Source organism: Pteropus medius, unplaced genomic scaffold, assembly GCF_902729225.1.
Source record: "Pteropus medius unplaced genomic scaffold, Ma_sr-lr_union100, whole genome shotgun sequence".
Lineage (NCBI taxonomy): Eukaryota > Metazoa > Chordata > Mammalia > Chiroptera > Pteropodidae > Pteropus > Pteropus medius.
This window is the reverse complement of record NW_024355205.1, coordinates 22,321,782-22,336,173: the sequence shown is the minus strand read 5'-3', so window position 1 is coordinate 22,336,173 and position 14,392 is coordinate 22,321,782. Positions and strand designations below refer to the sequence as shown.

At 31.9% G+C, this 14,392-nt stretch overlaps 1 long non-coding RNA gene across 1 annotated transcript in view; it reads right to left on the bottom strand.

Moving 5' to 3' along the window:
• The window catches only part of LOC120598651 (uncharacterized), a 212,874-nt gene extending 208,415 nt beyond the window's left edge, over positions 1-4,459 (bottom strand). The window contains exon 1 of the long non-coding RNA XR_005651683.1: positions 4,432-4,459. This is a non-coding gene — a long non-coding RNA (uncharacterized LOC120598651). The remainder of the gene's footprint in view (positions 1-4,431) is intronic.
• Positions 4,460-14,392: the final 9,933 nt, after the last annotated feature.

Here is a 14,392-nt window from a genome sequence, read left to right as displayed (position 1 = left end):
ACAGGGCATCTGAACTATCAGCATATGTTCCACAGTATAGCTCTATTTAAAATGCAAACGTCCTATATAACTGAACAAATCCAAAATTCATAGAGGAAATTTAAGTTATGCACCCAGAGTGTACAAAATGAAAGTTTTAGCTGATCACTTAATCTCAAAATAACATCACTACTTCCATGGCCACCTTTATTCACAGATATATATATATATATACCCAATTGCGTGTGTGTGTATATATATATATATATATATATATATATATATATATATATATATATCCAATTTTACTTCTTAAGTTCCTGAGTGCCACAGGTTGTCAAACTTACCAAAGGAATAAATTAAAGCAGGCATAATGTGAGAAGCATATCTCTTGCAATTTTTATGGAATCTTCCTAAGCAGAACAGTTTCATGAGTCTTTTTATAGAAAAGCTGTCTGTATCGCACAGGTTTTGCTTTTATGCAAAGATCCTCTCTCTGTCATTTCTTCTCTGCTTCTACAGAACATCTAGTGGCCTAACCACTATTCATTTCTCCTTTTTTCTCTCAGTAACAAAAACCATGAATTTATATGAGGTATCAATGTATTCAGCAAAAGTATTTCATTTTTCAAACTTATTTTCTACTATAGATGACTACTGAAAAATAAAGAAAAAATACTTTGAAGTAATTTCCAGGAAATCTCTGAAAAGGAGGCTAACTTGACTCATGCCCCTTTGCCCCCCGATCCTCTTCCTTTTCTCTGCTCCATTTATGACCACTTGACTTTCAGGATGGAAGTCAGCTACTCCATTATATACTATTTAACCTTTTGGAGAGAAGGAACAGAATAACAATGATGAAACAGACACAATGAAGAAGTCTGTGACCTTCTGATATGATAGAATAGCTATGTCAGCCCTGGATATTCTTTCTACTTCATTTTGGTGAGAGAGAACAAACTCCTGGGTTTGGTGTGTTTGTTTCGTTTTGCTTTTAACCCATTATAATTGGGTCTTTAATTTCAGCAGTCAAAATAAAATCCTTAATGATACATGAGCTTATTTTCATAGGCAATATGAGGTTACCCTGTGATGAAACGTGAAATTAATGAAACCATGAAATCATAATGAGAATAAATGATAAATAACAAGGATGAGACAGCAGGGATGGTTGCAGATATTTATATAAGAGACTTTAGATATGAAGAAAGAGCTGTTAAAATTAAAAGTTTCTCTATGAGCTTCCTGAAAATTAAGAAAACATGAAACATTAAGTAATATTTTTAAAGTTAAATGATCAAAAAGAAAGTTCTATATCAAAAATAATGATACTAATATTAATAAGTTCCATTTTATTGAACGCTAAAATATTGTATAGATTTATAATTCATTTAATTTTCATCGCAAGACCATGGTTAGATTCTATTTCCATTTTACAGTGGATAGAGGATCAGAAAAGTTAAAGAGTTATTAGAAAAAAATAGTTTTCTAAACCTAATATAAAAGTGCTTATTTAAAAGGTAAGATTATTTTTAATATTGTTTTTGTTTATGGATTCCTAGCAGTGCATATATTTCCCCATCTGAAAATGGACATAATTCAGTACCTACCTTTTTATATTATTGTGAATATTAAAATATTTAATATAAGTGAGATGTAAGACATACTACTTTAGCTATTGTTTTTATTATAATTATTTATATCTCAGAGGTTATTTCATCAGAGCTTACAAACTTGTTCTTTAATGCTACACCAATAATTGGCTCAGATTTTACACAGAGGAAAATTTCATCTTTCTAAAAATTATTATTTTTTATAAATTTTCATTTATCAGAAATGTTTTAATTTTTACCTAATGTGTACATAAAATTTGTTGCCATTCTTAATTCTTCTTCCAAGTATATATGTGTACTATATATTACATAAAGAAATAGGGAGATAATATTAAAGACATCTCAGAAAGATATAACTGAAATTTTTAATGAAATTTACATTTTAAGCATTTATTTTCCTCTTGCTGTTATGACAATGAAAACATATGTCATTGAAATCTTGAAAGGACATGAGTCTATAATGTTGGCAGGACATATCTGACAAGACAAAAATGTTAGAAATATTTCTTATCATCTCAGGTATGTGATTTTTCTCAGAGATATTCTAGCTGGTCTTACATGGCTCTGGTACTGGTCCTTTCTAGTGTTCTTTTCTTTCCCTTTTTTAATGCGTCATTTATCAAAATGCTTTGTAAAAAGACATGCTTTTGAACATAAAAGTGTTCTCTTAAAGTTCATGAACTGCTTGTAAGTGCAGTAGCTCACAAAACTGAATGAATACTTCTTGAAAATGGTTCTTGATTGCATCTTGGTGCTTATAAACCAAGACAACCTGTAAAATTGAATAGACTGTATTCTTTACCTAGCTGATGAACTGAAGCTGACTTTTTGTGTATGTGTATGCTTTGATGATCATTCTACCAAGATCTTTGCACTCAGCATTAAGAATATTTTAGATTAAGCTACTGAGCCCATGGAAAAATTAGTAATTCTCCAGTATCGGTTAACACCAATCTGACATATTCTACAGTTGTGCAGAGTATGGTTTCACAACAAATATATATTAATGAAACTGTTCAAAAATACATTTGTGTTAAAAATAGTCCTAAGAAATTATGTTGGCAAGGATAATGAGAATACTCTCATTGTTTTGCAAGATTTTGTAAGTTTTCTTTTTTAATCTAAAGCAACCTTTAATATCAGTAGCAGATTGAAACTCACCAAAAGTCTCAATATAAAATAACCCGAGTCTCCATTTTTTTTTAATAAATAAAAAGAAGGATATTTTAAAATACGTACTTCAAAAGGGCATGGTAGTACTTTTCTGAAGATTATCTGAGAACATAAAACCAAAGAAATGGAGTTATTTTCAATTTAAGGGTTGCTTACTGCCAACTGTATACATTTGTTGGCCAGGCAAAGTTTTTAGGTAGTAATGACAGGCTTTAGGAAACAGGCTGTGAGGATACATGAGAAGCAAAATGTGGGGGAAAGGATGACGGGAACAGTGTTAAGAGAAAAAAGATTCATTTTTACCAGTTCCAACGATTTTTAAAATTCTCTGTTAAATACTACTCTATAAAAAATACCCTCCCTTTCATATTGCTCAAAAAAATATATATATATATATTAAACATGTTGCTCTTAACTGTTTTGACATTTGAACTGATATTCGTCAAATGAGATACCACTTTGAAACCAAAATATAACTAGAGCAAATTATCGTTAGGTTTACTCATATTTACTCAAGATATATTTCTTTATAAGTATCAGTCTTGGTATTGTTTTACAAATCTTCAAAACAGAGACATAAAGTAATAATGCTTTATTAATTCTGATGAGCCTGGTAGACTGGATGATTGTAATGATTAGCAGGTAGGGCTGACTTTAACTAAGTTTATGTGTCAGAGGTCAGCTGTCAGATCAATTAGGATAGCCACAGCTGGGAAGAGTCATTGCTGTTCCACATGGTCATTTATTCTGCAGCAGGCTAGCCTTGCTTGTTCACTGACTGGTTTCAGGGTTCCAGTGGCTCGAGAGAAAGGCCTTAGAGGCTAAGGCTTACAACTGGCAAGTCGTCACTTTCATGTCAGTCTGCTGGCCAGAGGAAAACCCGGTGCAAATTTATACTCTAAGGATGTAGAATTTTCTCAGATTTCTTTCTCTGAAAGTCTTCATGTTTCTTCATTTTTGAAATATATTTTGGTGATGTGAACATACTTTTTCTTTCTTTCAGTACTTTAATGGTGTCTCTCTCACTTTTTTTCACTCCATTGTCTTCTGGCTTACATGCAAGATTCTGGATTATGATAAAGAGTCTGCTATAATTCTTATCATCATGCCACAAATACTGTGTCTTTTTAAAAAAGATATTTTCTGGCTGCATTTAAAATTTTTTTATTCATTTGTTTTCAGCAATTACGTGATGGAATTTGTGTGGTTTTCTTCATTCTTTTCTACTCTGGGTTGACTGATCTTGTATGTGGGTTTATATTTTTCATATATCTTTTATCATATGTGGAAAATCTTCAGCCATTATGACTTTAGATACATTTTTTTACTCTTTCTCTTCTCCAAGATTCCAATTATACATATGTTAAATAGAATGAGGTTTGCCATAAGTCGTAGATTCTGTGATTTTTTCTTCTATATTTTTCTGTGCTTCATTTTGGATGGTTGCTATACTTATGTCTCCAATTCACTGATCTCATTTTGCTGCAGTATCTTATTTGCTATTATTCCCATTCTGTATATTTTTTCTTCCATGATATTTTTTTTCCTAAGAATTTGATTTGAATTTTTGTTTACTGTCTTCCATTTTTTCCTCGTCAGTGTCACACTTTTTTCTACCCACAGGAACATAGATGATGTTTATAGCAGTTGGTTTTTGCACTCTTACCTGTTAACTGTATTAATGAGGAGATCCTTCTGCACATCTCTGGATTTCCTCTCGATTTAGCTCCCATTGCAATCTGTGAGGTCAACCAAAGGTTGCCTTGCCTAAAAAATAAAAAATAAAAAATTATATTCTCTGCAGTCATGTATATCTAATAATATAAATTAGTGTGACAGTGAAATTAAACGTGCCTCAGCCACGTTTCTAATCATAACGTTAAATTCAAAATCCATAGGTTAAAAACAAGAATTGCATTTCTATGAATTCAGCTGTAAATCTATTACCATTCTAGTTAATTTGAGCCTTTTGAATGACTGTGTTCTATCCAAAATCTGTTTTGGAAGTCACTATTGGTTTAGTACATGATTTTTTCTTTTACATATGATCCACAGAACAGCTTCATTGCTACTTTATTAACTTTCAGCCATTCCAGATTTAATAGTAATTCTTAGGATGAATTTGCTCTTGATTGCATTCACTTTCTATCTGCATTTCTTTGCCAAGTATGAGGTAAAGTTTGCATTTTTAGGCTATGCAAGATAAAATACCTTATATTCTGATGTCCATTTAAAATGAACAAGTGCAAAATTTATAACTCACCTGGAAAAATTTAATATTCTTTTATCTTTCAGCAGTTAATGTAAGATGATCATGGAAAACAATTTTACAACATGTAGTTTAACAAATAAAAAATATGACCTTATCCTTTTTATCTATTCAAACATTTCATCATCACACCATTGTACAAAGAGCAGTTGTTTATATAAATATAGTGAACTTGAATATCTCTACTTATTAATGAATTATAATATTTCTGTTAAAAATTACATTCTTCAGAAATTTGATATTTCATTTATTATGTCTTTAGTAACTTGGTTACCCTATCAAATTATGTGTTATGTGTGTTCATATTAGCCAGTATTTAGTGATAAAAAATTTTGGTGGTAATAAGTTTACTTTAGTTCTTGCTTATCAGCAGGAAATATAACTTTGATTTCTGCAGATGATCTACTACATAATAAGCCCTACTATATGACACTGAAAGGCATGCATGTTTTTCAAATTAAAACATTGTGAAAATATATTTTAATACTTTGCTAATATATTTTTTAAAGATTAAAATGTTATTAAGTTTCTTATTTTAATATTAAGAATGTATAGAGCAGCTTTTTAGGCATAAAGTTGTAGGATGAAAATGTAGACAAAGAGAGGGAGAACAAATTAAAAAAATACACAATGCAATAAAAAATGACTTACTGCTGAATTGTACACTTGCAACATTGTATTGCGTTAACCAATGTCACCATAACAAATGAAAAAAGAATAATAATAAGTGTAATGGCAGACTTCTTAACATGATGTCAGTAAACCATGAAACTCACTATTTATTTACCAAAATCATGTTTTAACTCATATGTCAATTATTCTTGTAAACTCAAGAGCTGGCTCATTTTAAATGGCCTTTCAACCTGAATATAAAATGACATGAATCACCAATAGGAAATCCAATGCCATCAAGCACTTTGTGATTTTTATGAGCTTTACCAAAGATGTTTGAGGGCAAAGGGATTGTTCACAAGCATACTACACTGATAAATCCATGTCAGGCTTTCTGTTCTGTGACATTTCTTGGCAAATTGTACTTGACAGCTCTTCTCCAAATGGGCTGAATTGTGTCCCCCCATGAATTCATATGTTGAAGTCCTAACTTCTGAGACTTCAGAATGTGACTTTATTTGTAGATATGGTCTACATAAGGTTAAATGAGGTCATTATAGTAGGTCGTGATCCAATATGATTGGTGCCATTATAAGATGAGATTAGGACAAAGACATATACAGGAAAGACCAAGTAAAGACACAGAGAGAAGATGGCCATCTGCAAGCCAAAGGGAGACCTCAGAAGAAAGCAACCCTGCCAGGACATTGATCTTGGCCTTCTAGCTTCTCGAATTGTGAGAAAATAATTTTTGTTGTTTAAGTAACCAAATTTTTGGTACTTTGCTATGGCAGCCCTAACAGAATAACCAACCTCCCTATCCAATCCTGTACCTATTGCTTCTTTTCCTCCTTCTTAGATATCATGATAGAGATCATGAGCATATATCTATAACTCAAAGGTATAGAAGACTGTCTTTCCTAGAGTTCTGTAAAATGTTACAGTTTTTGATTTTTCTATCATAGCTTGGAAATAAAACTGATAGAAGTAGTGACAATGAAAAGTGATAGTCTGTTTAATTAGTCTCCTTGGCTTTAAAGATCTATTTGTCTCTAACTTCTAAAATGTGAAGTTTATTATTATTTTTTCACTTTCATGTTGAAATACGATCAAAAGAAAATTTAACGTAAACTCATTTTTGTGTGTTTTTAAGAACGAATATGTGTACTGAAATTTCTCTGATATAGGTTTAAAACAAAATAATTCTAGAGCTATCATTCAAAATATCTAATAAAATTTAAGTATATTAAAACAATAATACCTCTCCCTAAATGTATACATTCTTGAATATATATCCTGTGAAAGTTTCATGATTTAGGGTTCTTTTCTAATAAATGTGCAGGGATGCTATTGCTTTCTTAAAGACTGGTAAATTACATTCTGTTATATTCTATTTCTCGATTGTTTATGAGCAATTGAGTACTTAAAATAATGCACAAATTTTAACAAATATGTCAGTGATTTATTGATATTAGAGCCAAAACAAAACCTTAGTTTTTCCTAAACTGTGATGTGTATTCACACGGACTCCAGATGTTGTTTCTTTTAATGCTTTTCGTCAGGTTTCTGCTATATGCTTTATTTTGAAGCTTTCAATTGATCTTTCTACTTTCAGTTTCACACTATTTGACTTAACATCCATACTCACTTGAGTGCTCACTGACACAACACACACACACACACACCACACATCAGTAATAAAGAATATCAAACTCACTAAGACCTCTAATGATATTTTTCCTTGAACCTCTCTGAAAGAAACATAAAAGAGAAAATGACTTTATATTTCTCAAAGAAAGAGTGTATATCCCCTCCTTTACATCCATTTTCTACCTTTGTAAAGGCAAAATGTCCTTAAGGAAATCAAGGGTCCTAATTCTTGGCATAATATTACTTATTAATTTGCACCTTACTGAAGTTGAACTCTTCCTACACCACTGCCAGGTATTCTAATCTGAACCACTAGACAACATTATAAGTAATACAGAGAGAAAATACATATTTACTCTTTTCCTTGTTTTGCTTGTATTTTCTTTCCCTTGCTATTTGGCATGGAGTGCTGCTTAGGCGGTTGTTTCTCTTCTATGATGGCTACATATAAATGTAGTTCTATGAGAAATACTCTGAAATTTATTCATTTACCCTAATGAATATTACTGATAGACAGAAAGCCATATTAGACTGGGGTTTGGTAGCCACCTGATTTGATTAGAAAGGGGGGGGCATAAGTGCTATCTTTGCTGGCCTGCAGTATATTGTTATCAGATTATTCATCCTGTTGGAATAATACTGAATGATTCTTTAATACTATATCCTATTTTTCATCATTTTCTATCTATTAAACACTGGAGTTATTGGAAATATTGTGCATGGAGGAGTATGTAGGGGTGGGGATGAAACAAGCAGATGCCGCTTGTTTGCCCAAATCTGTAGGTACAAATAGCAGAGTTAACAAGAAAAAGTCTGAAATGATTAAATTTGCCTGCCTTCACTAAAGAAGGTACTGAATATCTCAAAAGTCTCCTATTAAAATAAGTTATCTTCTTTGTTTGGAGGGAGGGTCTAATACTCCTGGTAAATTTATAATTCACATTTTTATATGTTAGTCACATAAGAATAGGACATTTATTTGATTGTTCAATTTTCAAAACATATGTTTTGTTCTAAATGTAACTGATGATTTTGCTACGTTCCAAATTGTAATTAGAAATTGCTTGCCAGTAGTCACCCAACAGATCTTTACACTAGGCTTGATATAAATAATAACAGAGGAAATGAACGGTATCATAAATCTAGTTAGTGACATTTCCTGTGGAATAATATAGAAATCACAGTTCTATTCCAATATTTAAAAAATATTATGGCTGAGGGAACCAAGTCAAAATCAACAAATAATTATCAATGATATCTTTGAGGTTTCTTTAACTCTGCTGAGAGTTGAAGACTGAAAGAGCAAAAGCTGTATGAAAAAAGAAAAGAAAGAAAAGATATAAATCATGTAGCTCAAAAAGACTTCAAATGTGAAGCATCATTTTCACCTGACTACATCACAGTGATGCACTGAGAAGCTAGGAAGGGAATCAAGGACATTTGGCAAGCTAAAGATAAGGAAATTCAATTTTCCAGTTAAGTAGACGAGAAGAAATGAGAGGCACACTGCTATTTGGATTAGAGTGATATACACATTTTTCCTATTCTTCTCAGGATGATATGGGATCTGCACACTCTAGTGTGAGTCCTCTCCCAGGACTGCCGTTAACTAGTTGTGTTTCTGTGAACAAATCATTTCTGTAGACCTCGATCTTATCTTCCATAAAATGAGTGAGAGATTAGAAATAGCCAATATTCTCATTATCTTCTACCATGAATTCCTAGGCATACATGATGATCAGAAACATTATATATAGCACTGTTTAAAATGAAAAGGGAAGTAAGGAAATATATGTGGCATACTACTAATGACAAACACAAATTTTATTCTTCTTTGTTTTTCTGATCAGGAGATTATTTATTTTTCTGTTTATTTATCATCTATCTATCTATCTATCTATCTATCTATCTATCTATCTATCTATCTATCATCTATGTCCAGGAGGTGAAAGACTCTATTTATTTATCTACGTATGTTTATTGCATGCCTACTACCTGCCTGACAATGGTCCAGGGCATCAGAATACAGTGGTAAATAAATAAAAAGCCTTGACTTTATGGAACTCATGTCACCTTTTCTGGCTCTTTCAACTTGGGTTTTCTAGATTTAATTCTGCTTAGTAAGATAAAAGTAAGATTCCAAGAGATTTACTTAGTCTTCATTAAAAGAAGCAAATATTCAGCTGAAATTTTTCCTTTGCCATTCTCTCTTTCCCCTTTCTCCTGCTCTAATCCTACTTAAGATGCCAATGAAATGTAAAGAGTTGTAAAAGTCACATCACAGCTTGAGGTAGATGGGTTTATCTTAAAAATTATATAAACACAACTGCAAGATGTATAGAAAAAGAAAAAAATAATGATTACAATATGTGTATTAGTCTCTAGGGCTGCCATAACAGAATATCATAGACTGAGTGGCTTAAACAACAAAAATGTATTTTCTCCCTGTTCTGGAAGTACAAGATCACAGTGTCGGTAGAGTTGGTTTTTGCTTAGGGCTCTATCCTTGGCTTGCAAAACAGTTGCCTTCCTGCTGTGTCCTCACATGGCATTTCCTCTGTGTGTGGGCACTCGGTGTCTCTTCCTCTTCTTTTGATGACAGCAGTTCTATTGGATTAGGGCCCACCCTTATGATTTCACTTAAGTTTAGCTATCCCCTAAAATAATTTATATATATGTTTTACATATATAAATGGTATATAAATGTTTTATATATTTATATACAATGTCACATTGGGGATTAAGATTTCATCTTATGAATTTTGAGAAGACATAATTCTGTCTCTAAACTTATGAACCCATGTTGACAACAATTTTTCTTTTTCATGCTTGCTTGCTCATATTTTCTAAGAGCACTTAAACATGGCAACATCGCTTTCTGTGCCGGTCCACCATTTCAATCACTGATTTTGTTGGCCAAAATTATAATCCCTTTTTCTCCATTTTCTTTGATTATACATAGAACACTACACTCAAAGTTGTTCATCTCTGTTTCTATATCCCTACTAACTGTCAAAGTGTTATCTTCAGCTTTTACAGCCAGGGTGCTAAACACTAGAAAATTACCACATGACTTAATATAGGTTTGCTGTTTCTTTCATTGAGTCCATCAGTTCTTGGTTCTATGCCCATTATAGTCTTACTCATTCTTCAAGACTAATGCAAGCAAATCTACTACTGTGACACATTTCATAACCCATAAATAGAATTAAATACTCTAATCCTTCAACTACCACTATACCTTTTAGATAGTTCTATTAAAGTAATTGTGATTTCATTGTGTTATCTTGTTTAAATGTCTGTGTCCTCTACTACAGAGTATTTTGAAAAATCTAAATCCAGCACAGTATCCAGTACTTACTAAGTTCTCAAAATGTTTATACACATACACACACACACACACACACACACACACACACATGTACACATACATGTTGTATATATAAAACATTGTATATAAATATATAAAACATTTATATACCATTTATATATATAAAACATATAGAAATTATTTGCTTTGCCACTCTCTATTCCATGTGACACCCTTGTTCCGTGATATTGAAACAAATCAATTCAACTCACTAGGCCTATTTCCTTATCTTTAAAATGAAATTATAATATGTTACTTGTAGAACTGAATGAGAAATATGGGAGAAACTCTAGCACATGTTTGGCACATAGTGAATCTCTGGTTAATTACTTGAATTTAAATATACACTTATCTTTTTCTACTAAATCCTAGGCTAGAAATAAAGGGTTACAAAGCTGTGACCTACTTGTTGGGACAGGTTTTTGTGATGCCTAAAATTTATACATGTGGAAGTCACACTTAAAAAATTAGAAATATATAACATTAGATTAAAACACAAATATTTATCTTAAGAGAATGACTTCATAGTGAACTACACATTTTAAAAAACTGATAAAAATCATAAAATGCAGAAACATATCTTTCTATTTTTGTTAGCCACCTAACATATATCCACAACTTGTATTTTATATGTTTTTGGCTAGAATCTTTAATATTTTTTATCTGACAAGAACTGTACAATAGGATTTTCTACAGAGAAAATAAAATAAAAATTTGTCTTAGAATTGGTAAGATTGATATTTTTTAATTGACTGATTTCTTTCCTCAATCTTTTATTGTTAATTACATGTGAAATTTTGGGATTGCTGCCAAATTTGGGGAAAACTTGAGTTTTCTTCTTATACAAAATGAATGATTTGAAATAATTTTGCACAGATTGACCTCTAGCTTCGTGCACTTAAAAAGTTTCTTGTTTTATCTCAACTACCCACATAAGACACATTCTCATTAAACATCCAGCCCTGAAAATTTATGTCAAATGGCAGAAGAGTCCACACCATACACAATAATAGCACCTGGACAGGTAGTCATAATTTAACTAAACATGAAAGTGACTGAAAACGCATTAAGCCTAAACCAAATATATTCTTCACTAAACTTCCTCTTATCCTAATCCCCGAAATGCTCACAGCTACTACTTCACAGCAATGCTAAAGAAATAAAAAATTAAGGGAAGAAGTTCAAATGAAAACAGACAGTAATGTTAGCAAATTTGTTTATAATATCTATTTTTGCAGCTTCTACAAAGCATGTGACCATGTGAATACATTGGTAAGGCCCTTCTCAGAGATCTGGAAGAGGCTGGTGCAGATGACTAGAACTTATTATTGAGTTCACACCCATTATTGGCTTCCAGGTAATTCTACTTCTGGTTATGGTGCAAATCTTTGGAATAAGAATATAACAACACAAAACCACAAAGTGTGGATATAACGAATAGAAGAGTAGCTAAAGTAGGTATTGGAGGAGTAGACAGATTCGGAATGAGAGTTGAGGTTTAACCGTATCCTGCTCAAAACTGTGAGCTAAGGAACTTAGGATTTATAGGACTATCAATGGAATATTTCAAGTAAGGATGTAATATGATCAAAGTGCCTAGAACACACATGAAGAAACTAAGGCATAGAGACATTAGATAAACTGAGACTTGGAAAGAAAACACAGAGCATGTAAACATGTGAACTGGATATTGATAAAGATTTTTCAGTCTCCAAAAATTCATACCAAGCTCTAGTACGAATGACTTAATATTCCTTTCGAATTTCCTCATCTGCAAAACATTAAAGGTGGATTAAATGAGTGCTTCGATATAGTATAACTAAATAGCAAGAAATACATTTTGATTAATTTGTGAAAATGTTAATGTATCTGGAGCAAATGTTAGAAACACTGTTTTTCTTTATTTCTTAGCACTCTAAATTTAATATAACATTAAAATAGAGAAATGCCTCATATTAGACAAAAATTTTTAAATTATAATTCCATAGTAAGATCATACTTAAAAGTGTTGAATACATGAAGTTTGTTAACATATGAATTATGTAGTGGTATATACAAAGACAAAAGATTATCCTCTAATTTATCCTATATTTATCAGTTTAATTGATCAGGTGTGCCTAAAGCAAGGACCACTAAGGTACTTTTCAAAAAATAATGGCCCAGAAAATGAGTTGAAAAAAAAATTGCTCTCCAAAGCATTTTCCTTTTATTTATTTTTTGCCAGATTTATTGAGATATAATTTACAGAGAGTGAAATAAACTTTAAGGGGACATTTCAATGAATTCAAATACACATACATAGTCAAGTAACCATCACCACAATTGAAATATAGATTATTAGCCCAAAACATTCTCTTATACTCCTTGTAATCAATTCATACTCCTCTGCCGCCTCTAGTCAGTGGCAAACACTATGTGTTTCCTGTCCTTTTGCAAAATGTCATATAAATGTAATCATACATATGCAGGTTTGGTTTGAGTTTGTTTTCCATCTGGATTCTTTAAATTAGTATGACAATTTTGAATTAATCTATGTTGATGCATATATAAGTAATTTGCTTTTTTTATTGTTTAGTAGTACTCTACTGCATAGTACTGCTATGATTTATTTATCCGTTTTCCAGTTAAAGGTCATTTCATTATTACCAGTTTGTGGTTGTCATGAATAATGCTGCTATAAAAAATTTATATAAAAATATTTTTGTGGACATAGATTGTCATTTCTCTTGGGTTGTTACCTAGGAGTGTGATTGCTTGGTAAAATTTTAAGTGTTTATTTTTATAGGAAGCGACTATATTGCTTTTCAAAGTGGTTATATTATTTTGCATTCCCATCAGCAACATATAAGAATGCCAGCAACTTTGTAACCACCTGCTTTTCTTAGTGTTCTGAAATCTCAAACTATTACTATTCCTCCTTTAATTTCTATAGGCTTTATATTTGCATATTCCGAAGTCTATTATTAAGTATATATACAATTAAGAAACATATACTCATGATGAAATAACCATTCTGTAATTATGAAATATCCCTCTTCATAAAATGAAGGGAATTTGCAGATGCAATTAAGATCCAAAACCCGTTGATTTTGAGTTAAATAAAAGGGCAATTATCTTTAGTAGGCCTAAATTAATCAAAGGAACTCAGTCTTTCCTGAAGTCAGACATTCTCTTTCTGTTGCTGGCTCTGAATAAGTAAACTCCCATGAAGTAAGTAGCCATGCTGGGGAAGCTAACATTGCAAGGAATCATGGAAGCTAGAAAATGAAGCCTCAGTCCAACAGCTACAAGGAAATGAAAAATGCCAATAACTGAGGGAATACGGTAGTGGATCTTTCCCCACTCCAGTCTCTGATTAGACTGCAGTTTCAGCCAACCACTGTATTGCAGACTGGAGAGACTTTGAAGCACAAAGCCTAATTAAGCTATCCCTGGAATTTTGGCCTACAAAAACTGTGAGATAATAAATGCGTGAGCTTTTATTTTATAAAATAAAATAAAACTACGTCTGTGTTCATTTATAACACAGAATTAACCACTATCTTTAGAATCCTTAAGGAACCAGACTTAGTGTGGACATCTCAGTTCAGCTGTAGTGCCAAAGTACTTATAAGGACTCACTATATTACAGTGTACATGTTTTCATGTTCTAACACACATGTTACAGTATGTGTTTTTGCCATTTATCCACAGGTGAGCCCCCTTTATCCTATTTGTTTACTGCTA